This window comes from Diachasmimorpha longicaudata, chromosome 4, assembly GCF_034640455.1.
Source record: "Diachasmimorpha longicaudata isolate KC_UGA_2023 chromosome 4, iyDiaLong2, whole genome shotgun sequence".
Lineage (NCBI taxonomy): Eukaryota > Metazoa > Arthropoda > Insecta > Hymenoptera > Braconidae > Diachasmimorpha > Diachasmimorpha longicaudata.
The window spans coordinates 10,441,558-10,465,129 of record NC_087228.1 but is presented as its reverse complement, the minus strand read 5'-3'; the positions used below and the strand labels follow the sequence as shown (position 1 = coordinate 10,465,129).

Here is a 23,572-nt window from a genome sequence, read left to right as displayed (position 1 = left end):
TTGCGTGTGCATCAGCCAAAGAACTCGCGCGCAAAACTTGCCAGGATGGCCCACCCGAGACTTTATTTTCAGAATGTTTGATTTTTGAACGTTAAAGAAATACCCCCAAACAACGTCTCACGCTGGCAGAAGGAACACTGCACTGTAAACTTGACGAGAGAGAAAAAAAAAATCTTAATTTAGGAGTTCCTTGATCCGAAATTAAAAAGTAAAATTTTCTATTGACATCACAGGGAGTATTTATAGCCGTATGACCACTATAATGACAGCCCATTAACTAGACTGCCACTAGACACGGGTGGTAAACCACAATGACCTTGTAATCTGCCGTATTGACTAGCTAGTACATACTGTTAATTGCAGTTTGATTCCATCATCGGATGAGATGCGTTAGGTAGGCGATGAGCGTTATCTCACTGTCGGTGCGGATGGGGATTGACGTTTCAGGAAGGGGAGGCGAGCCTAAATTATTTACCATAATAGTATGCAACATGTCCGAACAACTCGACATGCAGCACCACGAAATCAACGAGAAAAGACACTAAATATAGGGTATCAGGACTGTTATACACTGTTACAAATATCTGCAATTTAATAAACATTTTGATAGGAACTCACCGGAATACGTACGATAATGAATTCAAATTGAGTTACCGATACTTGAGATGCAGTTTACTTTGTATTTGTGACCAAATGTGGTATTCGTAGACTAGATATCCCAACGTTTTACCGAAAAAAAATGTTAAATTCCCTGTGTGGCATCTATTGTTTCAGTCGCATCCTGTCTGGACGTGGATGCCATCCCTTCTCATGTGTTCTGGCCCGATGGAAAGATCCAAAACTCTTTCCTCAGATCCCTATCTTCGCCCCCTTTTTTCGGTACTTCTGAATATGACCGTGGGGTTTGTAGAAGAAAGTCTTTCTCTCGTCAACGATTTTATTTGCATCTAAAAGCGTTCAACTCCTTCGGTGGTCTTCCCACGCAAATCAGCCATTTGCAAATGAGGAATTGAGATGAGTTCAAACGAAGAATTCATTATATTTCTCATTTACATTTTCGGAAAAGTTGAATGCGAAGATGAAAACAGTTTCATGAGTGATTAATTGAATGGAAGAGATGAATTGATTTTCCCCCTTTGTTTTAAAATGGCGGATTATTTTTCAATCCATTGTTCAAGAATAAGTGATAGATGATAGGTGTGTCTTAATCAGAGAATTTTTAGAGAATGGAATAAACCTCTATTGCTACCCTCAAATATTTTTACCCTCAACTTTGTGTGATCTCTACTTTCTTTGCCCGAGGAAATACACGAGAAGGATGTTGTCAGATTTGGAAATATTTATCTTGGATATCGTCTTCAATTCCGAGTTCATCTATTTCCATATTAGTATGACAATCAATTGGTCTTAGTACAACGTTATTTTCACCATAGCCATCACCAGCTCTTGAAAAGTAATGACTGAATGAACTTTTGAACTAATTTTTGGCTAAATTCACTTCCATCGATATCCATGTAACATACATCGGCACTCTGATTCACCTACCAACATCGGCTTTTCATTCCGTCTGACTTGGAATAAATTTCGAATTCCTCGCAAGAGTGTAGACGGGCATAGGCCATTTTAGGGTAAAAAAAATAACTACAATAACCCTTGTATCGAGAACGCTTCGAACTGGCTCTTCTCTCTTCGAGAAAAGAAAAGGTTTCATTACCTAAGGGATACTGGTCAGTTAACTCTTCTACGTGGCAGCAAGACTCATCACTAATTAACTTACATTAAAGATTTAATCTATCCCCACATGATTTACGTTCCACAAAGATGAAGTTGTGATGGCGGGAATTCCCAGGGTGAAGTTACGACAGCTAATCCTATTTGCCCAAGAGTATCGATTTCCTATCTCTAGTTTTCGTACTTCTTTCGAGCAACGACGAAATGCGTAATGAGAATCCAAGACCTGCTTTATTTAAATTTTTAAGCAAAAAAAAAGTGAATATATGAAACCACTGGCGTCACCACGATCGGATATCTCAAAAAATTCTAAACTTGCGAATTTTAGTCTTTCGATCCCCAACACCGGTTGTACCTCGAAACTCGACAAGAATTATAATGACCAGAGAACAAGAAGACCGGTAGATAAGTCCGGACATGGGGGAGAGCCGACGCAAAAGACACTGGTTAACATCTGTACCTCATTGTCCCTCACATTCCCCCGTCCCAAGACATAAATTTCCTCATTTTACTTATTGACCATCCTCCCCCTTCCTCTCCACCGCCCCATCAACCCCACCAATCTGTGTTTTGATTTTACCCCATCGTGTGGGCTGTATAGCACTCACTCTGTCTCTAATGTATATCCGGCAGTGGTGAAGGGACTGCGGTAAGAAAGAGAGGGACAATGTGAACGATTTTCTCCAATTTGTAACTCGTCAAACTGGAAATAACCCGTGACCTCTCCCGGTTTGGTTATAACATCGAATGGCAGAATCAACTGAAAATTATATGTCACAAATTGGGTCATCTGTGTGCTATACGAAAAAGAGCGTTATAACCTCCAATAGTAGAGTCAATCTATCCCACTCTATGACCCCGTCTCCATCTCCCATGAAAATCCACCCCTGCCATCCCACCCCCCACCGCCCACCATGTTATGAAACATACGTATATTCAGAAAATACATGCGGAAAATTTGAAATCGCACACTTAACAGGATTAGCATTTTATTTACGTAATTCAAACAGTTCCTATCCCCCGATTTTCCCTCGCGTTTATTTCGATTTTCAGTACAAACGAAAATCATCCGAGAACGATAAATATTAATTATTTTTGTTTGCCACTCTCGGTATGGCATTAATAACATTTTCCCGGGGTTGTTTTCATACGCCAACCAATCGTTGAATTCGTATTGTTTGTCATTATAAAAGGAAAAAATATAAATAATATGAAAACGTGACAGTTTACGCTGAAATTCATTTGAAATATAAGAATATTAAAATAAATATTGAAACACTCCAACTAAATCGTATAACAATTACGCTCGGATTGAATGTAATTTCAACAAACAATGTTCCATCGGTAGGTAAATAATAAAATATGCTATTTGCAGTGCGCCGTTGCAAAACATGAGATTTTAATTACGAAAGTGGACCGTCAATGTTGCTACATTGTCATATTTTGGATAATATTTGCATTTTTATATTTTCCCGGTATAATGTAATTATTCTCATTAAGTACGGAAAGGAAATATTGGAATCCAAGAGGAAAGTCATTAGCGTTGATTTTTTTTCATTTTTATAGAGCCAACAGTATGATGATGAATTAATTAATTTTTCATTGGAATTAATTGATTCAACAATTTTTCAACGTCATCCACAAAATGCATAAAAATAATTGCATTTCTCATGTTCTGGAAAATGATAATTAAACGAACCCTTATGAAACTCCGTAAAAGCCACAATTTTCGCTTTCAAATAAATGGTGATCAACGTGGACATGGAGCATTACCGCATTTCCATATTTTTTCTTATGAACGTACACATTATGGAACAAATTTTTGAAAGCCTCGACTACTGTGAATTTTTATTTCATGTTATTTGCAGTACAAAGCACAGATTGGATTGTAATTAAAAGGAGCGTTACAAATATTACGTCATGGAGTATTTTTCGTAACATTCATCCCTTTACCATTTTCATCATTGAATTCAATTACTAAATCCCGGTGAAAATATGGAAATTCAGTCATTACCGATGATTATTATTTTTTTGTCCAGCGAACGAATTTATTCCCAACAATTTATTCATTCTCCGTTATGTTATCCAAAACGTGTAGAAAATAATTGCATTTTTTTTTTCAGAAACGATAATTAAACAAACATTAATGACGCTCCGAATAACGAATGCAAATTTCTCCCTTGAATAAATGATGGTCAATACTGAAACAACTGCGGCCCTCGTTTCCACATACATGTTTGTATGTTTTAATATATTTTAATGAATTATTTATTTTACATTATTGGCACACCAATGTAAAAGATGAGATTTTCAATGCTCTTACATTCCGTATGTATTTTCAATCAATAATTATTATTTTTGCTTTATCTTTAAATTATTGTACTCCAGAAATTGATCATTAAATCATTTTTTTCACATGGAACGAACCCACGAAAAATACAAAGGAAGTTCACATGGGTAACCTGCTTATTGCATAGACCGAAAAGTGACTAATTACAACTATCGTAACATCTACACTCCCCGTTATCCCCTCTATCTGTTCGTTCACCTACCAAAAAGATATTCGCCCCGCAAACACCCGTTAAAAATTAACAAACCCGATGCACTTGCTAAAAAAAAAAACAGAATTAGCAAGGATGTGCGTAATAATCATGTATTACATTGGTGAATATATCGTGCACGTCCGGGAAGACGGATTCCCACAGCATTATAAACCCTAGTATGATCAGATATTTTGGCCGTACTATGGACACTAACCGATCATTTCCGTTACCATCTCCGGTTTTGCGTTGGAATAATAAAAATCAAGGAATTCACGATGACACAAGATACATCTGACAATGATCCGATAAAATTTTTATTTATTGAATCAGGTTCTGTAATTTTTGAAAAATAAAAACGAAAGCAAAAATCGCCAAAAATAATAGGCCGCACAATTTGATGACCGCGAAAATCCGTATTCCCCACCGCAAAGAAAAAATCAGACAGAGGAAAAAAAAATTGAATAAAAATTAGCTACCGAAATTTTCGGCTGGCTTTTGCATGAGTCAACGGATCAGTCAACAATTGCGTCAGCACAATCAGGCGTTGTACATTGAGAAATATTTAAAGGAAATCAAGCGCCGAGTTATCTGGGCCATGCGATGTTGGTCATTGTTCAAAGTTTATGACAATGTGGATCCGCATAATTTGCACGACTGGTGGGAGGAGAAGGTCGAAAAGCAAAAATCTGCAAACGTTTATGCCGAAAGATAAATACAATTTTTTTGTTATTATTATTTTTCTCTATGGGCGCAGTCAACAGATTTCATAATGTCCGTTGCATCACTGGATAAAGCGTTATGCTTATCCGATGAATACCCAGTTGATTGTGGCAGGAGACACGGAGAGGTAGAGGGAAAAAAAAAATGAGAGAGGGAATGGTGATGGGAAGGGAATGATTCTTGCTGAAGTTGCACATGTAGTTTTTTCGTCGAATAACGAAGCACGACGGACGATTGGTGAATAGGGCGTAGAGAGGAAGAAAGAGAGAGAGAGAGGCGGGGGAGCAAGGGTGGCTGAATGTATGCAACCACCCACATGATCCAACCACTTTGCACTTCTCTGTCCACCCCTCTGTTTCAAACTGCAACGCTGTATGCGTCACGTGTTATGCTCGAGGCGAATGTGTGTGGAGAGAGGGGTAAAACAAGAGGAGTGCGAATCGTTTTAAATGGTCGTAGGCAATGATCGAGGGCGACGGAGCGTGCGTGAAAATCCGATCGGATGAAATGAAAAAAAAAATCCCAAAAAAAAAAAATTAAACTGTGAGGGAAAAAAAGAGAGAAGTGACTTAAACTCCCGGAAAATTGACCAGATGCTGTGGCCCCATCGAGCTGATTAATTCGAAAAGCATCGGATTTTTACGGGGCTTTTATATTTTTCCGCAATTTTTCCTTTTTTTTTTTCACCGATTTTACTTTTCACATTCGTTCAAACTGTCACATTTGAAATATGTCGCCCCCGGGAATTGTGATATTGACTTTTGTTTCACGACTCGGTGCGAAATATTTGGAGTTTCACGTAAACTTCCGGTTGAAATATATATTTAATATTTTTATGGGATAGGCGAAATGTTTGTTCCTCGCGCTGGATCCTTTTTTAAAATTTTTTTTTTTGCAACGGATGATTCGGAGAGCTGGTTGCAATTAAGTGAACTAGAATGGTCACATGTGAATTTGAAATGACGACGGGATGGCAAGAAATTGCCACCGGTGGTCCACGAGGAGTCAGTGGTAGAGAAAGGCGATTGACAGTGACGCATCACATCCCCCAGAGTCAGGGAATAATGAAAATCTTGACTTATTTTCTTTAACATCGAAAAAAAAAAAGACTGGGCCTTTTTACGATGACTCTGACTAATGAATGCAACTGGTCAATTAATCGGCGGGGGAAATATAAAGAAGAACGCAGCTAATGCCGATTGCAATTTATTTAATCAGCAGAATGGAAAAATTTCAATTGTAATTTATCAGCGTAATTTGACGATGGAAGATATACAGTTACCCAACTCTATGAGGAAAGATAGACTCGTGTGTCCATGGCGCATTCTAGGTGGATGACACACATAATCGGAGTAGACAATGCACTTTACTGGGGGACATCCACACACATTTTCAACTAAACCTGCAGTACGAGGCAGTTTTTTCCTTCTTCAAGGAGCTATAAATGTTGTGTCATCATAATTCATTTTGTATATTAAAACGATGGATGGAATGACGACTTGTGAAACTTCGTGGAATTTCAGCGACGCAATGTGACATATTCCATTGTAAAACATTACGGTTGTTACATTTTTAACTATTGATTCTTCAGTTTTCATTTCTCGGGTATTGAACGACCAGCGATCAAATTCATTGGAAGTTCGGCATCGAAGAGGGAGGAATATCGAATATTTTTCAAGTAATGAGTGAAAATCAATGGAGAAGACAGTTCTCCAGTTTCACGTCAAATTTCTAACGTTAGACCTCCGTTTTTAATATAATATCGATAGAAATAGATGAACTTTTCGTTGACACAAACGGATAGATAATTTCTACTGACCTTTTCCTCTAATTTTTCATGAAAAATTGCGATATAAATTACTAAACGCTCCGTATTTATTAATCGCAGTGGTTCTCCCCATTGACGAGTGGTAGCAGCAGTTCCACACGAGTAGAAAGGGTTGTATGGACAGTAAAAATAAATTTTTTCAAATACTCGCAATTTAAAATAAACGTCATTAACAATATTATTTTCTCTGCATAATTTTACCCCCTTCGGGTGAAGGGAATGAACGCTTTGTTTTGCTATTCATGTTCTCCACATCTTCCCATGTTTTTGAAGGAATTCTCAATTTCATAATTTTTTAGAGTAGCCTAGAGGCGATGAAATAAAACGAAACCCTGGAATTTTCGGTTATTGGCACCTCGAGGGACGGGAAAGATTTTTGAGTGTGAGATTATCTAACACTGTTGAGTTGGTGAGCGTCACGAAGGGCTCAGAAATCGCCAGAATGAAACAGGGAGAGATATGAAAAGAAGTATCCATGCTGGGAGGAAAAGGTTTTTTTTATCTGTGTGAGTGGAGGAGTTACAGGATGCACGAAATGTAGAGGGGGGAAGAATAGGGCCCCGGGGTGGCTAGTCCTCTCCTTTTCGTGGTTTCTGGGCCCACGAAAGCCAGAGGAGAGGGAGGAGGAGGAGGTGGGCCCATGTACCGAAGAGGGAACACGGCATTTTCGGGCCCCGCAAGTTGCCTCAGTGGAGAGAGGGGAAGAGGTGGGAAGGAAGAGAGTTGGAGGTGAACGTCCAAGGGGGCAACCTGTTCGGGGTTCATGGCCCTCTTGGACTGACTAGCTAACGCTTCATCTCCCGGAGAATCTGCTAGCAAGGGCCGCATCGATCGTTTCTACATTGTGAACAAAATTGTTCGTGTAAAGATTTTCTGGTACCATTTTTCTTTTGACGAGACCCAACAAATAGGTGAACGTTCAAAAAAATGCAATTAAATTAATTTACATTAAAAATTTCATAACCCCAATCAACAGAAATTATTCTCCTCTGGATTTCACCCCTGATGCCACAAAGAGTGAATTATTTAATTCATCATTCGATAAAAGTGAATAAAAACACGACCACAATTATTCTCCCTACTAATGACATTAAAAAATTGTTCTCTCGATTTAAATGGCTAAGGGGTTGTCTGCGTGAGAAAGGATTAATATAAGTAAACATGATCAACCACTTTCTGCGTCTCGTAGATCAGGAATTCAACTCAAGGGTTGCGGCGACGCGGCTAGTTTTCGATAGAATACCGGTTTTGTTTTACAGCGCATTCGCACCTGCGAGCATCTGCACTCTAAAAAATATATATTCAGTGTAAGAAAAAAAAAATTGCGAAATATATTATTTTTCGTGTCCTTTGAGAGGATAGAAGACAGCATACTGCGATGGGAGGGAGTGTAGATGTGTGTAAATGGCAGCCCACAACAGGACGGATGTCGTCAAGGACATTTGCAAAAATCGACGCCTCTCTTTAACACCACGGTATTAGGTATAGTGCAGTGATACTGGTCTAGCCACAAAGGCATTATTATAATTTCCCCACTGTTTTGTTCTATTATCTCCGATGTGATTCACTTAACTGCTTGTACGTGGAATAAAACTTTCCCATTTCTATTTTTATCGTTTGTGCAAAGAATGTCTAGCGAAATGTGAGGCCACGAGTTGCGGCCACAGTGTGTGGGATTCGTCATATATAATGTGTATTCTGCCAGACCGGAGTATCTTATCGTTTCTTTCTATGTGTACACGAAGACTGAAGTGGCGTTGTGTGCGGTTGATGCACTTGACGAGAAATTGAGAATAAAAATATGCGCTTATCGTATTAGTTCATTACTAAAATGCGAATTGAATGTCAAACCCCTGTTCTCAGAATTGAGTTGAAGAAAACAATAATTTTTTTTTTCCAATGTATTAGACGGAAAAATTCCTGCCTGAAGAGAACGATAGTTTTGATTAGTTTTATTCAACTGCAATTACTATGCAGGAAATACTGAAGTAATAAAATATAAACTACGTGAAGCTGTTGATATTAATTCCTTAAATGATATTTTTTTCATCTGAGAGGCGATATATTTCCGGCATTGTTCAGTATTTCCATAAAAGCTGCCTAATATGAGCATCAAAACTCCACTTATTGTAGTTACTAGAACGGTGCGAGCCATGAAGAGCATTCGAGCGGCTCGATTTACCTTACCAAAGGAGTCAATGGCAGAGATTCATCGCGGGGTCGAAAGTCGATAAGTGGGGAATGTGAAAAGGGGCAAGAGGGGTGTCTCTCTTGCTCTCCCACTGCACCCAAGAGAGAGAGAGAGAGAGAGAGAGCGAGAGACCCGAGGACCGAGAGGTTTTGAGCAGTGAAGAGTCATCGAACGAGCGATTCGCACGATTCGATCGGTCCTCAAGGGCTTGTTGCATCCATCCAATGAATCAAGATGGATTTATTGATTACTCCTTTGTTTCAACAGCTTTTTTTTTCCCCATCAAATGCCTCTCCTCAGTCAAGTTGAACTGAATTCCTCTAATTGCAGAATCGGAACGGTCAATTGCAATTAGTTTTGTTATTATTGTACCGAGCAGTGTTTTGGGAATATTTTGGTCAATTAGGAATGAACGGGAGTTCACTAATGACCTGCAAGGTTATTAATTGGCTCAGTGACTTGGCCCTGTTGAATCTCAAAGGCTTAGCCCCTTTCGCCACCCCTTTCCACTTTCGTGTAACGGTACATCTTCCTCTTGAGGATGCAAGAAGTCATTCTGGTTCTTTGATTCACTCATTCTGCAGTTCTTTATCTTCTTTATCTTTCAAGACTCATGCATCCAATATTCATCAGTTGAAATCTATTACGAAGGGCTCAATTGCTTTGATTGAAAATATCGAATTATCGGATAAAATTCATTACGATGAAAAATAATCCCTTTCTAAATAAATATTTTCTTTTTTTTGGCGGCTGTCAAATTGAGAAAATTACTGAGTCCTGATTAATCTCGTGAATTAATCGTGAGAATTTCATTTTAATTAACAAATTAGGCTAACTTTCGTTCCAAAATGCAAACTAACCTACTACCAAGTGAATTTATATGGATGAAAAATTAATCTCATATTTTTAGCGAATTGAGATGGCCCTAAGAATGACGACGTGAATAATGACGAATTTTAACCTCTCGACGAATTTTCCTCATTTATTTATTGAAAAGAAATTCTTGAATAACTATCACCAGTCACGGGAGAGTCTACATTTCGACCCATTTTAAAAGCACTTCAACTGACTCCTGAGTAAAATCTTTGAATGTTATAATTCTGAGATATCATTCCAACGGATAAGTCAAATGTGTGAATAAGATTCTCATGCTCATTGATTTTACTCCAATTTCATTCAATCCTATTAAATATATCATAGAAGCAGTACTTTTGCAAATTCAATCTATTATACAAGACAATCTACATATCTCCATATGATATAAAATTTCAAATTGATAATTCCTTTAACCATTTGTGACAGAATTACTTTGATAATATGCAGGTGTCTTGGAAAATTGTTATATCATATTCAGACACTGTGGAATCGCGCGAATCACAGTTGTCAGTGTGATTGGATGTTACGGTGGCCTCGGTTGGCCTAATTTTCAGAATATCATTAATAACGTACAGTGACTCGGAGCGAGATATTCAGGTCCTTCGAAATTGCTGGGGGAGGGGGGGGGGAGAAGAAATATCCAATAGACGATAATGAGTCTGAATAAGTCTGATGGATTTTTGTTACTCTGTAATGTATCATGTGTTCTGACATTTTGCACACTTCACCGAGAAAATTATCTCTATTTCTGCACTGAAATTATTGGATAATCAGGGTAATGCTGAATTTTTACAAACCTCAGAAATTCTCACTGACAGGTATCAAATCTCAGCGATAGTATCGCTTAATAATTTGTAAATTTCTATTTTTGATACCAAGATGATCTTTATAATTGAAGCACAAAATTCATGATGACAATGTGTGTCCCACATTCGCAATACAAAATAAAAATAATAATTCCCATCATAACACGACTTTAAAATTTCATCTTTGGTTATTTTTTATCCTCATTTTTAAACAATATTTTGTGATGCATTAAATTGAGGGATAATCGGTGACGAGGAATTCATAGTTCGTAATGTGGTTATTGTTGTAAATAAAAATGAAAATAAAGTACCATTTTTTTACTGAATTAAGAGTACGCGATAAAATAAAATTGAAATCATTGGTTATGAATTTCTATTGTCGGTGAGTATTGACGAGAGGAATTATGTGAAGAACTCGTCATATTTACGCATTTAAAAAGAGAACGTTGTTTGTATTCAATTTACTGCGAAAACGAATGGCTCGATAAAACAACGCTTGGTAAATTGGTAATATTCAAAATGTATTCATTTTTTAACGCGCCCGTGCATCTATGTCTTTGTGAATGTAATATTTACTGAAAAAGCTATCCGGAGATTTTCTTCTAGCTGTGATAGGTAATTACTAAGACATTTTTTCTTAATGACTCATTACTGGCATCATTATTAACGCTGCCGTCCCATGAGTCTCCAAACGCATCATTGAATGACAGACTAATCAAAACTATGGTCGACAAAAGTAACCATCTATTCGCTCAATTTATTCAGAGCACACGGAAAAGAATATTTTTTAAAAATTCTAGTGCTCGCACGAGAATAGGGGCGCAAAGTAACGGCTCGAAAAGGAATTCAGTGTTAACACTGAATATTTTATTCAGGAAAACGCGTATTTTTCCTGGGATTTCTGTGATAATTTCTCAGAAATTTTACCTCAAGACTACTAGAATGTTATCATCATAATTATTCTCAAATACCTTATTACTGTTATTTTCACTCACCAGGGGATTCCTGCAAAGAAAGAATATTTTTTAATTATTTAAAAAATCAGGTCAATTACTATAACTATCGTAATCATCTCAACTATAACTACAATAAAATGAAAAAAAAAATCAATTCCCTTCGTTCAATGGTGGACGATTGCCAAGAGACTTCGGTACATACGTACGCTCACACGCAAGTACAGATAACATCTAAAAATCGCATTATCGCATAGTAAGTCGATACAACCCAAAAAATTGTAGACTGTCAAATTGAGCGGTTAGAAAATGACAGGCGTCACTTCAAAATAAAAAATAAAAAACCGCTGCAATTTTCATCTTCACCGTCAACTACAGTAAACTACACAAGTCCTCCGACCAATTTCTTGATTGTCCATATCAGGCCATCCCAAGACTCCCTTCCGCAGAATCCCCCGAAAGTTCCCCCCCTCCCCCCCTCTCCCCCTCCATCTAACTGTACATAACTTCAGCTATGGGCAAGCTAAATACCATGAAGGTGTGCGGGCGGTTCTCTCCTCTCCCCGTAAGCGACCATCTCAAAACCAATGGAACCATCCGTACTATAAAAAATAAAAAACAGAAAAAAAATTTTCGAGGAAGAGGCAGAGACTGCGTGCAAGTGAGAAAAAAGCAATGATAGACTTGTTGGGTGGGGAGGTGAGGGCGGCCAAACACACCGAAAACTCACACACACAAAAATAGCGGACACAGTGACAGTGAGAAGGAGTCGGCGGGGTTGAGCTTAGTGGGGGGGATAAAAAGGCTGCGGCGTGGTGAAGCGCGAGGGGAAATCGCGAACGATGTGTATGTAGTCAGGGAGAGCGAAAAAGTTTTGTAGTGGGGATTGAAGAATTGGCGAGGACCAGAGGGGTTTTCAGTACGGACCATGTTACTACTTGAATTTTGTTGGCTACCCAGTGGTGGGGATAACCGCCCCTTAAGCCCCGTACGAAGCCTAGTCCTCCCTCCTTTTTTGATTCCACTACACCGTTTCCTCGCTCGCTATACTCTTCCCTCCGCACTCTACCCCTCCCCCATCACACTCTACCCCCCCCCATCCCTCCGCCCCCCGTAACCCCCTAACGCCCCTCAATTTTCTCTCTTTTTACTCTTCACCCTAACCCCTCAAACAGTTTTATCATTCTTTCCTTCTCGCTCACCCAACGCTGGTTCCTATGAATTTTGCGACACTCAATAAAAAGTGGTTCCACGAGGTTAACATTTCGGTAACTATACCTCGCCTACCCGGCGCACACAGCCTATCGCACACGCACTCCTCTCTCTACTCGCCTCGAGTATCTCTCACTCTCTCTCTCTCTTTTTTTTATTTTTTCGGTTACCAACACCCGTTTATAATACATGTACATAAGTTACACAAATATATAATACGCACACAGAGTGTGGCCCCGAAAAAAAAGAGAGAAGCATACATACGAAAAAAAAAAAAAGGAAGAAAGAAAGAAGTGCATGGGAGAGGCGCAGCAAACCGAACCGCGCGCGAATCAAGTGCTTTGGCCAGTCGCGTTCCCAATCACTCTACGACTAGGTAGTCCTCCCTGGTGTCCGAAAAGGCTCCTGGTGACTTCTGCCTTGGTACCTTGCACCAGGTACTATTCTAACATCGTCCCCCTAACAAGTGATAAATCAATTCTAATCCATCGTCGTTTGATAAATATTAAGCTGAGATATTTGTGTGATTATAACATTTTTTTTTAAAAATCGGAAACCGAGGAATTTTTTCATTTAGCGAGAGATGAGATAAAAATTTGATTTCAATATTTTTCGAGTTTTTCATTCTGTTCGGTTATTTTGTGTGTGACAGCTGGTGTTGTCCCTAGAGTCAGTGGGTGAACATTGAGACTAGAGTACATCCTGAATTGTCAATAACCAACCAGACATTGTTATCATTATTTGATAATTCGTGCCAAGTGTTTTCAAGGTGCTTCCCCCCCATTGATATTTAAGGATATTCGATCTGCTGGCACGTGAAACTCTCTCATTGCCATGGACGCAGAGGGCACGAGTGTAAAAAATTATTTTGTAACGATAATATAGATAAATCAACGGAAAAAACAAGTGTTCCAATTTAATTCACCAGTGAAGAGGAGACAATTCTTCTGATTGGTCATTTTATCATCCAAGTATTTGTCAAAGAGAACGAGTAAGGACATCGTAGGAGCCCCCTACCCCTCCCTCCACAAGACACATCACTTTGCGCCTGGATATTTCAAGGTACGTCTCGCAGCTGTGTAACGTAGCCCACCGGATGATGGCCTTCAGGCCGTTCCGTGGTCCCCATTGTTAGTGGGGCAGCCACGATTTTCATAAAATATCCTGCGAGTGTGCGTGGATTTAGTTTTATTCCACTTGAAATTCTCCTTACGGACATTTCCATATATTCCCGTTACAGGCGCCTGCATATGCACCAGAGGAGTTCCCGCGCGTTTCGTACACATTCGAACATGCACATATGTGCAATGCGTTAACGTTTTGTTGGTCCACGGGGGTGGTCGGGATAGCAGAGCAATAAAAGTACAGTTTTTCAGTTGAATTATTCCCCCGAATATTTAGATAAATCAGAAAAATTCAATCAGGCTTCAAAATTTGTGAAAATACAGCTCCGAAAATTCAGGAATTTCTCCTAATTTTACCTAAAATTTAACATTTCGTGAGCATTTTTTTTCGTAGATCAAATTTAATGTCGATGTCATGAACCTAATCACCAATTATTTCCCCCAAAATTCGCATCGAGAGTGAAAGAAAGAAGCTCTAAACCTTTCTCTCAGTTCAGTCGTACCCGGTCCTGAGTCAGTACTCGCATGACCTTCTCTATTCGGTCTGGTGCTCGTGTGAAAACGTGATTATTTGTGTTAGTAGTGTATACGGGTTTCTATGGGAGGGCACGCCGGCTAGACGATCGCTAGACGATCACTAGACGAGGATAATACCCGGTCCGAGACTGAGCATAACATTGAACTGGCTCTGCCATGACGTAACAAGGTTTTCTATTCGAAATATTTCATGGCAGGCCAGCGGTTCCTTTGTCCCAAAATCTATTCACATATTTTTTATTGTTTATTCTGCGAGAATTGTCGAGGAGATGTTGAAGAATTTTAAATATACATGGATGAAAATACTCGGATTTAATATTATTCACCGTTTTTTTTTCCTCTCGATTTGTGCGCACTAGATAGAATATTTTATTTTTATGAAGGCCAGAGACCAGCGAAACGAGGTGATGAAATTCAGTCGTAGGTCACGACTCAAATTTTTTAAAGACAACGAGGATTGAAAAAAAAAATGAAAAAACTAAACACTGAGAGTTGAATTTATCTTCAAATCGGATAGAGGCCGCGAGATCGAGAGTCTACTATCGCTTTTACTGTCTTAGACTCGAGCGTTTGTACAAATAAACCCGGGCGATTATCTGCCTGCAATCGAGGTCCCTCTTCCTCTCTCATTTTTTTTTTCTTTTGGATCTACTCATCGGTTCATTTCACCTACGTTTTCAACAGGGCAGAGCACGCGCACACATCTCTAATACTGCAATGAGAGAATTTCTCGCGAATAAATGGGGGCGGGGGAGGAAAAGGAAACAGTAGAAAGAAATAAACGCAAGAAAGTATAAATAGAGATTTGTGCCAGGCAAATTTATGCGTGGGGAAAATAAAAATAGAATTTATTAGCTTTTTTTTTCTTTTTTCACGATGGTTGCGAGACGAAGGAGAGATGCTATTTCGTATGTCTTTGCTATGTACACGGTGAGAAGAGCGGTGATAAGTAGGGGGTGAAAGGGGGGGGGGCGATAGCCAGTGGTGTACGAAACATTGTTCTTGAGAATGTTGGAATTGAATGACGAAGGATCATTTAAATTGCGAAGCATAATGGAGTGTCTTTGCGACTGTTGATTTTGACTGTTGCCAGGTGAAATTTAATTTCACCTGGCATTATTTACAATTTCAGATATTTTTTCTGTCACTCGAAAATGAATTTACATATGCTCACTGCCGATCTATATTGACACTTTACTTTTACGTAATTCTGTCATCCCAAGTGGTGTGGAAAAATATACCTACTCGACTGCAATTTGATATAGATAAAAAAAATGATATTCTTTCGCTGTCGTTTATTTAACTTTGTCGGAATGACATCGGTAATTTAGTGATATAGATAGAGGATTTGTAAGTGCATGACGTATGAGGGAACTGAGTAGAGAACCGACAATTTGTTCCAAAGAAGATTTTGAGTAAAGAATGAATCGGTATTTTCCAAAAAATCAATCATATTTTTATCCCTCGATAAAATCCGAAAAATAGGTCAATTATTTTGTTCTTAAATATTAATCAACGACGAATTTGTGCTTTCGTTTTGAGTCTTGAAATGCCTCGCTAATTTCAAATGAGAAGGATAAAAAAATGTTGAAATGAAATATATGAAATACGAATCGTTGATTAGATTAGAACGCCTTAGTAACTAGATTACGCTTGGCTGTGTGTTATCTCTTGAAATTAGATTCCCAATCCGGTGAATATGTATTTAAAACCCCGGGACATACATAGCACGCTGCGAATAATTTAATTGACGTTTGTTGGTTCAAAATCCAATGTGCTTCCCGTTTAGTTGCGTTTCGCAATGAAAGAGAAATAAAAATAATAAAAGAAATCACCTAATAAAAAGAGACAGATACACAGAATGTGGGGAAAATTGGCCTTGGTAATCGCATCGATGGCCATTGAAATCGAGTGATCAATCAAACAGATTAACGCCCATACCAAAAAGTGAAAAAAAAAAGCGGCAGAGAAAAAAAAAAGAGAGAGCGATTGAGAATTTATTTTCACTCAAGCGAATTACGGGAAATGTTGCGGTTGAATTGGGCAATTTCAGACACTTCCGAATTCTCCGGAAGACAGGCATAACCCAAGCGTCAGAAAGGACTCACTGTACGCATGGGGTCAAGGTGCTGGGGAAAGAAGACGAGGGAAAAAGGAGGGATTGAGGGGGAAATGAAAGGGTGAGGCGAGACATACGGGCGACCGTAGTAGTTGTGTTTGGATTCCAATCCCTCCTCCACCCCCTCACCTCTCCAACCACCCTTCTCACCACACTCTTCACAGTTGACGCATATTTTTTCTTTCATGTCTCAATCAATTCAATTGTTCATGTTATACTTCTTATCTGATTGAGACAAACAGAAAATAAATCCGAAAGAAATTTCATCGGGTTTCTTTACTTCCCAAATAGTTTATAAAAAAATTTTTCAATGTGATCGTTCCCGGAATTCCCAAGTTTATTTTACATTAAAGAACTCACGAGTGATAGAAAAAAGAGGCAATGAATAAAGAATTAATTCTGATAATTACATTTTCGTCAGTTTGTTTACAGAGACTAGCGTATGGCTCATTTCAATCGCTCTTTGTTCCATCGAGACGTGCCCAGACACGTTAGTGATCGTATATCTATCCACGGTGGGGAAAAAAAAAAGAGCCCAACACGAACCAACCGAAAAAATAACTCTCGCTGAGAGACTGAAGCCCGACGTAAATTTGCGATTCGCATGAAGGTGAAAAAAAAAAAGAGATAAATGCACAGAGCCCCATGTACTTGAGCCAATCCCTCATGACGCAACCAAAGACGACGGCCATCTCTCTCACCCTCTCTGCATTCAGTTTGTCTGCACACTGCAGTTGCAATTAAAAATACAACTCTGAGCTGACCCATTTTCATTATTTTTAAATTTAGAAGGACCAATAGTGAACTGCAAATGTATATTTCCATCGGGAGAGGATAATTGATTTAAAGTTCTTCGTCACGAATGTCGGTCAGGTTAAAATGAATCGACAGTAGTTGAAATTTTGACGAATCTAGTAAATAACTTCCACTAAATCGATTGTAACCCTCGAAAAACCATTAATTCGGAAACATTCTCCCCACGTTTATTATTCCTCAATTTAATCTCGTCAAAATCCTGGAGAACTCCGACGGAACCAACTCAACACTGAGTGAAAGGTTTTGCCGCGTCTGACTATACCGCGTTTTATCTACTTGTGTTTTCCCGCTCGGAAAATCATCCACTCCTCACATCGTTTGCTCCATTCACTAGGAAAACATCTCCACTGCCCTTTACTCCGTAGAAACAAGGTTCGAGGGATAGAATCTCTCAGTGTCACATCACAAAGTTACGAGAATCGACACTGACGAGGAAAAAAATTGCATGAAAAATAGGAGGAGCTCTATTGATAGGTTATTCACGTGGCATAATCGAAAGCTACATGACAATGGATAATTATCAGGGCGTAGACTACGTTGAACATAAACGACCTGATATCATCAAATTGCTATGGTATATTTTCCTGGAAATTTCGAGACACTAAATATCCCTCGCAATTACTATCGCTTCATTGCGAAAACTTTATTACAAAACAAAGCAAAACCTCGAAATTTTTTTTCATGCCACGTCGCTTAATGCACTTTATACTGAACGAGGAGAATAGTTGGTTGTTGGTGGGCTGTTTGGTGGGTTTAGAAGAGAACCCGGGGGCCGTGAACGGTAGGGGTTCAATGACCGCCAAATGTTTTCGAATGCTAGCAGAAAAGAAGGGGGCGCGTGTGGCAGAAAAAGAAGGCAATGAGAGTCAAGTAAAACTGAGTGAGATGGATTCTGGGTGGGCGGGTGGAGGAGGGAATGCAAGGAAGTATTGGCTCGGTGAGAGGGACGAGAGGGTGAGGGAGGTAGGAGGGTTAATGTGTGTGTATGTGGACGAAGGGGCCACTGGCATCAGTGCAACGTCAGTCGCATAGTTGCCGCTTACTTCACTTCCCCTCAATTTCCTAAAAAAAACCCTCACTCCTCATCGTATTCACTTCGCTAACCCGCCTTCTTCCTTTCCTAAATCGTGTACGAGCCTCTATCGTACAAAAATTGCGTGTGCAGAGTGCATTTTCGGCTTCTCAGTTTTGCACTCTTTTTTTTTTTTATTTATGGTATAAATTCGGCTGAGCAATGGAGAAACCCGAAGAAGAGGGAATCTGTGGAGGTTCGTTGGGCAGGTGTGCTGGGCTAATGAGCTGTGGGGTTCACGACAGGGGGAAAAAAATGAGAGGGCAAAATTATTCACCTACTTCACTTACTGCACGCGTACCAGGCACCAAGTGAAAAACACGAAAATTTTTGGATTTTTGCGGTCGTTAATATTACTTTGTGGTTGATGGGATCCTAAGGGGGAGAAGAGGAGGGGGTGTAATGGACTTTTGTTATTTCTTTTTGGCGCATGGAATCACCGGCAAATGAGTGATTGATGATTTAAGACCATCAACTCGGGTTTAACAACTTCTCATGGGTTTTCTGCAATTTTTTCACGCTTCATCTTTCTCGTTTTTACGCTAAATTCGAAGATGATAAACATGGGTAGCGTGTTAGGCCAAATGATGGAGGATGCTCAGGCATTACTTGATTTCAAGGTGGAGAAGTCCTTGATTCATAATGATAGAGCTTTTTTTTCTTTAAAAAAAGGAAGAAAAAATTGAAACATAACTGTGCCCTTCAGAGGCTCTTTATTCGCCTCTATATAACGTGAATGAGTCCCGTAACGTTTGTATACAGGTGCGAGAGTGATTCACAGCGCGCAGCCAGAAAATCCCCGACACAGTTCCTCTGCTGGGTGGTGGTTAGCCTTGAACTCGGAGGTGCGACGCCCGCCGCTGCTCCACATCAAGCGTCGTCCGCTAGTTTAAATACAAAGGGGATCTCTATCCGTACCTAGACATTTCTTAAGACCGCAATTTACCCGCCGCAAAAATGACAAACGAGAAAAAATGTAGCCCTAAAAAATTGAATGTGAAACAAATTTAGAATTGAAGAATAACGAGAGAAACGAAAAATCCACAGAACTGAAAGACATTAATTACTGCAAATCATTCACCAGCGAGCATTGAAACTGCGAAAAATGGCTGATAAAAAAAGACTGAAATGGACACTTCCACTTGTTCTCTTTCCTGTGACTCATCAATGAAAAAGTACGATTGAAAATAAAAAAAGGTTCCACATATCCCCCTAGGTGGGAAAATACTCCACAATCTCCGCGACAGGCCCCCGTGTCTCATCCTCATCTCCTATGTGCAATATTCTCCTTTCATGTGATCTCAAGGACAAGTCGCGCGCGCGTTGTTGACTCACCGGACGTCTCAACGACGACATAGAGACCATTCTAATTGAATGCATTCAACAAAGATAAACGACTCCTTAAAAAATACGTGAATATCTATAACCCCAAGGCCACGATTTATATGATTCACGGTCAAGGTTTTGTTCGAAATCAGGAATTGTAGGAAAAATCAATGGAAATAGTCGAGCGGAATACCGTAAAATGAAGGAATCACCGGCAAACGTACCGTCTGTCCGATACAGTCTTCAATGTCTTTTTTGTCTCTCGTGGATGACAAGAATAACGAAAGAAAAAAAAAAATCTCAAATATGAGTACGTGGATTTCACCTTGCTTTCCATGTACCCAATCAATAAATATTACAATGGAAGACGAAACGAAGTAGGAGGGAAAGTTATAAGCGGATGACGAAAAGGAAGAAGAATGTATTCAATCGCCTGAGACGTTCTCCAGAGCGTCATCCCTCCTCCGCACCGCCTGCCATCATCATCATCTTTCTTTTTCCCTCTATTTGCCCTTATTCCCTCCCCTCAAAAATCTCCAGTACCCCGTGTCCCGCCCCTCCTTCATCCAACAACCCCTTTCCCTCGTCCCTTTTCCTACCTCTTTGCCCACCAATTCACCTCTCTCTGTTCCCCAACTGGTGCCGAAACTTTCTCCTGCTCGGCGCGGCGCTTGTATTTTACTTTTCTAGTAGCGAATTAAAACCGCGTTCATGCGCAGCCCGTGGAACGGGCGTAATGATTTTTTGAGGGGGCGAATCGAGTGGGGTCACGATGGCAGGACGACGAGAAGCGAGAGAAAAATAAAAGGGGGGTGGGTTAGCCCGGTGGTGAGGAGAGAAACGAGACAGAAGAGACATTCGAATGGGAAAGGAATCGAGGAAAAAAATGGTCTCTTGATGGAATGCAAATAATACCCTAAGATATTTCAATGAAAAAAAAATCATTGACGGTGAAAAAAAAAAAAATCACGAAATGAAGAGAGTTGGGCCGCCGACTTAATTGCAACTGCAACAGCTCTTACACGTCGTGGATTCATTTAAAAATTCACAAATTCTATTTTTAATTGAACCGATGTTAGAGCTTTGCGCATTTTCATCTCAATTTTTTTTTGCACGGTGTGTATTACGGGTGGGGCGGAACGCGCGATGTTACATTTCTATCCCCACCCGGGTGTCTCTTGTGGCCTCACTTCCCTCGGAGATACGTATCCCCCTCTGCGTCTTGCTCCCGCCCTCCCCTCACCCTAACACCGTTTGCTACCGCGACAATTCATACTTTCTTCGTTTTTTTTTTACTTCACTCTTCTTATATTCGTTCTCAGTCGGCGTACGCACTATTTTTTTAGTCCAAACTCATTACGACAGATGTCTCATGCACCGATGAAGAAATAACGCACGATGGACCCCTATATGTTAGTACAAAAACGGCGTTCTCTACGTAGAACAGAGTGAGATTGAGCCCGGAGAATCTCCGACACTCGATTCAACATTAGATATTTTCTCTCTCTCCCTCTTACTCTCCTCCCTCCCGTATCTTAATATTCCCATTTTTTTTTCGCATTCGTTTTTTTCCCCTTGTCTCCGTCTCCCCCTATTTCGCCAATCCCACCAGAGTAAGAGAGCCCACCGTTGCCCTTGCGCCCGGTGCGAATCTAGTTTTACTCGTCGAGCGTTCGCGAAACGAGAGACTAGAATTTCTCTCGTCTAAAATCGTCTAATATATTGATTAAGAAGGGATTAAAAATGTCGACTCACCATGCGGGGATGAGAGCGTGGCGTTGAAGCCGGTGAATCCATCAGGTGTTGTTCAGAGCTAAAAACAGAGTAAACAGTTTCAACCAAACAGGGAGACAAAGAGAGAGAGAGAGAGATAGAAAGCGACTGTAGCCGACTGTATTCGTTACCTGTACGCGCAGTAGCGCCAACTCGGTTGTTTTCATCCTCTCCTTCGTCGGGAGTCTCGTGGCACTCGACGACGATCCCTCGTCCTGTCGCCAGTAACGTCGGCTCACTACCGACGACGTTGCGCCGACCGCGTGGCCCTTCCACGCGTCGACGAGTGAGTTCACTAATTTTTTTTCTAGTTCACACTTTTTCACACACTCATCACTATTTCCCGCCTAACTAACGGACACTCGCGTAGACGCTAATAGGGCCCCAGGTATTTCCCCACTGAATCACTTTCCCTTATTCGCATTATCTTTTTTGCAAAAATCTCCCCGTCCCCGGTCTTGCGAATGTCGAGGTGCTGGACACATCATCGAGTGCACTAATTTTTTTTTCACGCACTTCGATCACCATTTCCCGCGTCACTAAAGTACATTCGACTAAACCCACGCACAGCACCGCAGCCATTACCTCACTGAATCGAATTCGTTTGTCTATATTTTATTTTTCTCAAAAGTTTGCCTCCCCCCCCCTGTTTCGGGCATCGAGGTGCATCAACGAGTGATTTCACTTACTTATTTTGTATCGTCTATACTATTTTCACTCACCTTTCTCTCCCATATAACTAATTAATGCACATTCGCATAATCACAAGCTAGTACAGCCCTAACGCCATTTCCTCACTCAGCTATTTGCCTTCGTCTTTCCTTTGTTTTTCTCAGAAGCCTGCTCCCCCCTCTCGCGGCTGTGGGTGGGGGAGTGTTCGACGTATCAACGAGTGAGTTCACTAAATTTTTTTCTCTCGTCTATATTTTTTCCCCACACTTTGATCACTCTCTCCCGCGTAACTAACATATATTCGTCTAGACACAAGTTAACAGGACCACAGTCATTCCCTCACTGAATCAGATTCGTTTGTCTTTTTTTTTTTTTTCTCAAATGTTTGCCCCCGCCCTCGGACCGGTGTCGAGGTGCTCGACGTGTTGACGAGTGAGTTCATATTATTTTCTTTCGTACATATTATTTTCCCTCACCTTTATCAGCCTCTCCTATAGAACCAATTATTGTACATCAGCATAAACACAAGTTAATACAGTCCTAACGCTATTCCTCACTCAGCCTTTAGCCAACGTCTCTATTTTGTTTTTCTCGGAAGCCCACTCCCCCCCTTTTGGGTGTCGGGGTGCTCGACTCATCGACGAGTGAGTTCTCATTTATTTTCCTTCGTCTATATTTTTTCACTTACCTTATCACTCTCTGCTGTATAATTAAGGTACAATCGCATAAACACTCGCTAATACCGCCCTACAGCCATTCCCTCACTCAATCATTTTCTTTTGTCTTGATTTTGTTTTTCTCAAAAGTTTGCTCCCCCTCTTGCGGGTGTGGGGGCGGTACGTCGAGCGATTCCGTGCATTTTCGTGGGGCGTCGGGGGATCAACGGCGAGAGAGGAAGATGGGCCACATGTACACACACAATTGAGACGGGGGAAAAAAGAGAGGGGAGGGAATAAACCGGCAGTTTCGGCCGTGACGTTTTACGGGGGTTAGTTCCTCCGGCGTGACGGGAGAGGCATGGGTGGTCGAGCATCTAGGATAATACAGAATCCTTGCTTTAGCACGCATACAACACGTTCACTTATGATATGCGAAAAACAGTGGCTGAGCCAATTCAAACGTATTTTCTAACCTATGAGCATATACTTTAATCAGGGGGGACGAGATTAAAATTATTTTGAGGACGTGAATCAATGATTTTGTGTTGATTCTTGTGTTTGACATCGTCAAGTTTGTGTCGATCAGCGGATGAATTCGGTGTGTGACATTGGCA

The 23,572-nt window shown here is 40.3% G+C and overlaps 1 protein-coding gene across 13 annotated transcripts in view; it reads left to right on the top strand.

Moving 5' to 3' along the window:
* Positions 1-13,029: 13,029 nt before the first annotated feature.
* Positions 13,030-23,572, top strand: part of Br (broad) — a 43,333-nt gene continuing 32,790 nt past the window's right edge. For 2 of the 13 annotated variants that reach the window (XM_064118990.1, XM_064118993.1), the window contains exon 1: positions 13,041-13,922. The gene's annotated coding sequence lies outside the window, so the exon portion shown is untranslated. Of the gene's footprint in view, positions 13,923-21,772; positions 21,914-22,625; positions 22,732-23,272; positions 23,557-23,572 lie in introns of those variants that run through there. The other 11 variants (XM_064118996.1, XM_064118997.1, XM_064118994.1 and 8 more) reach the window with 9 other exon arrangements.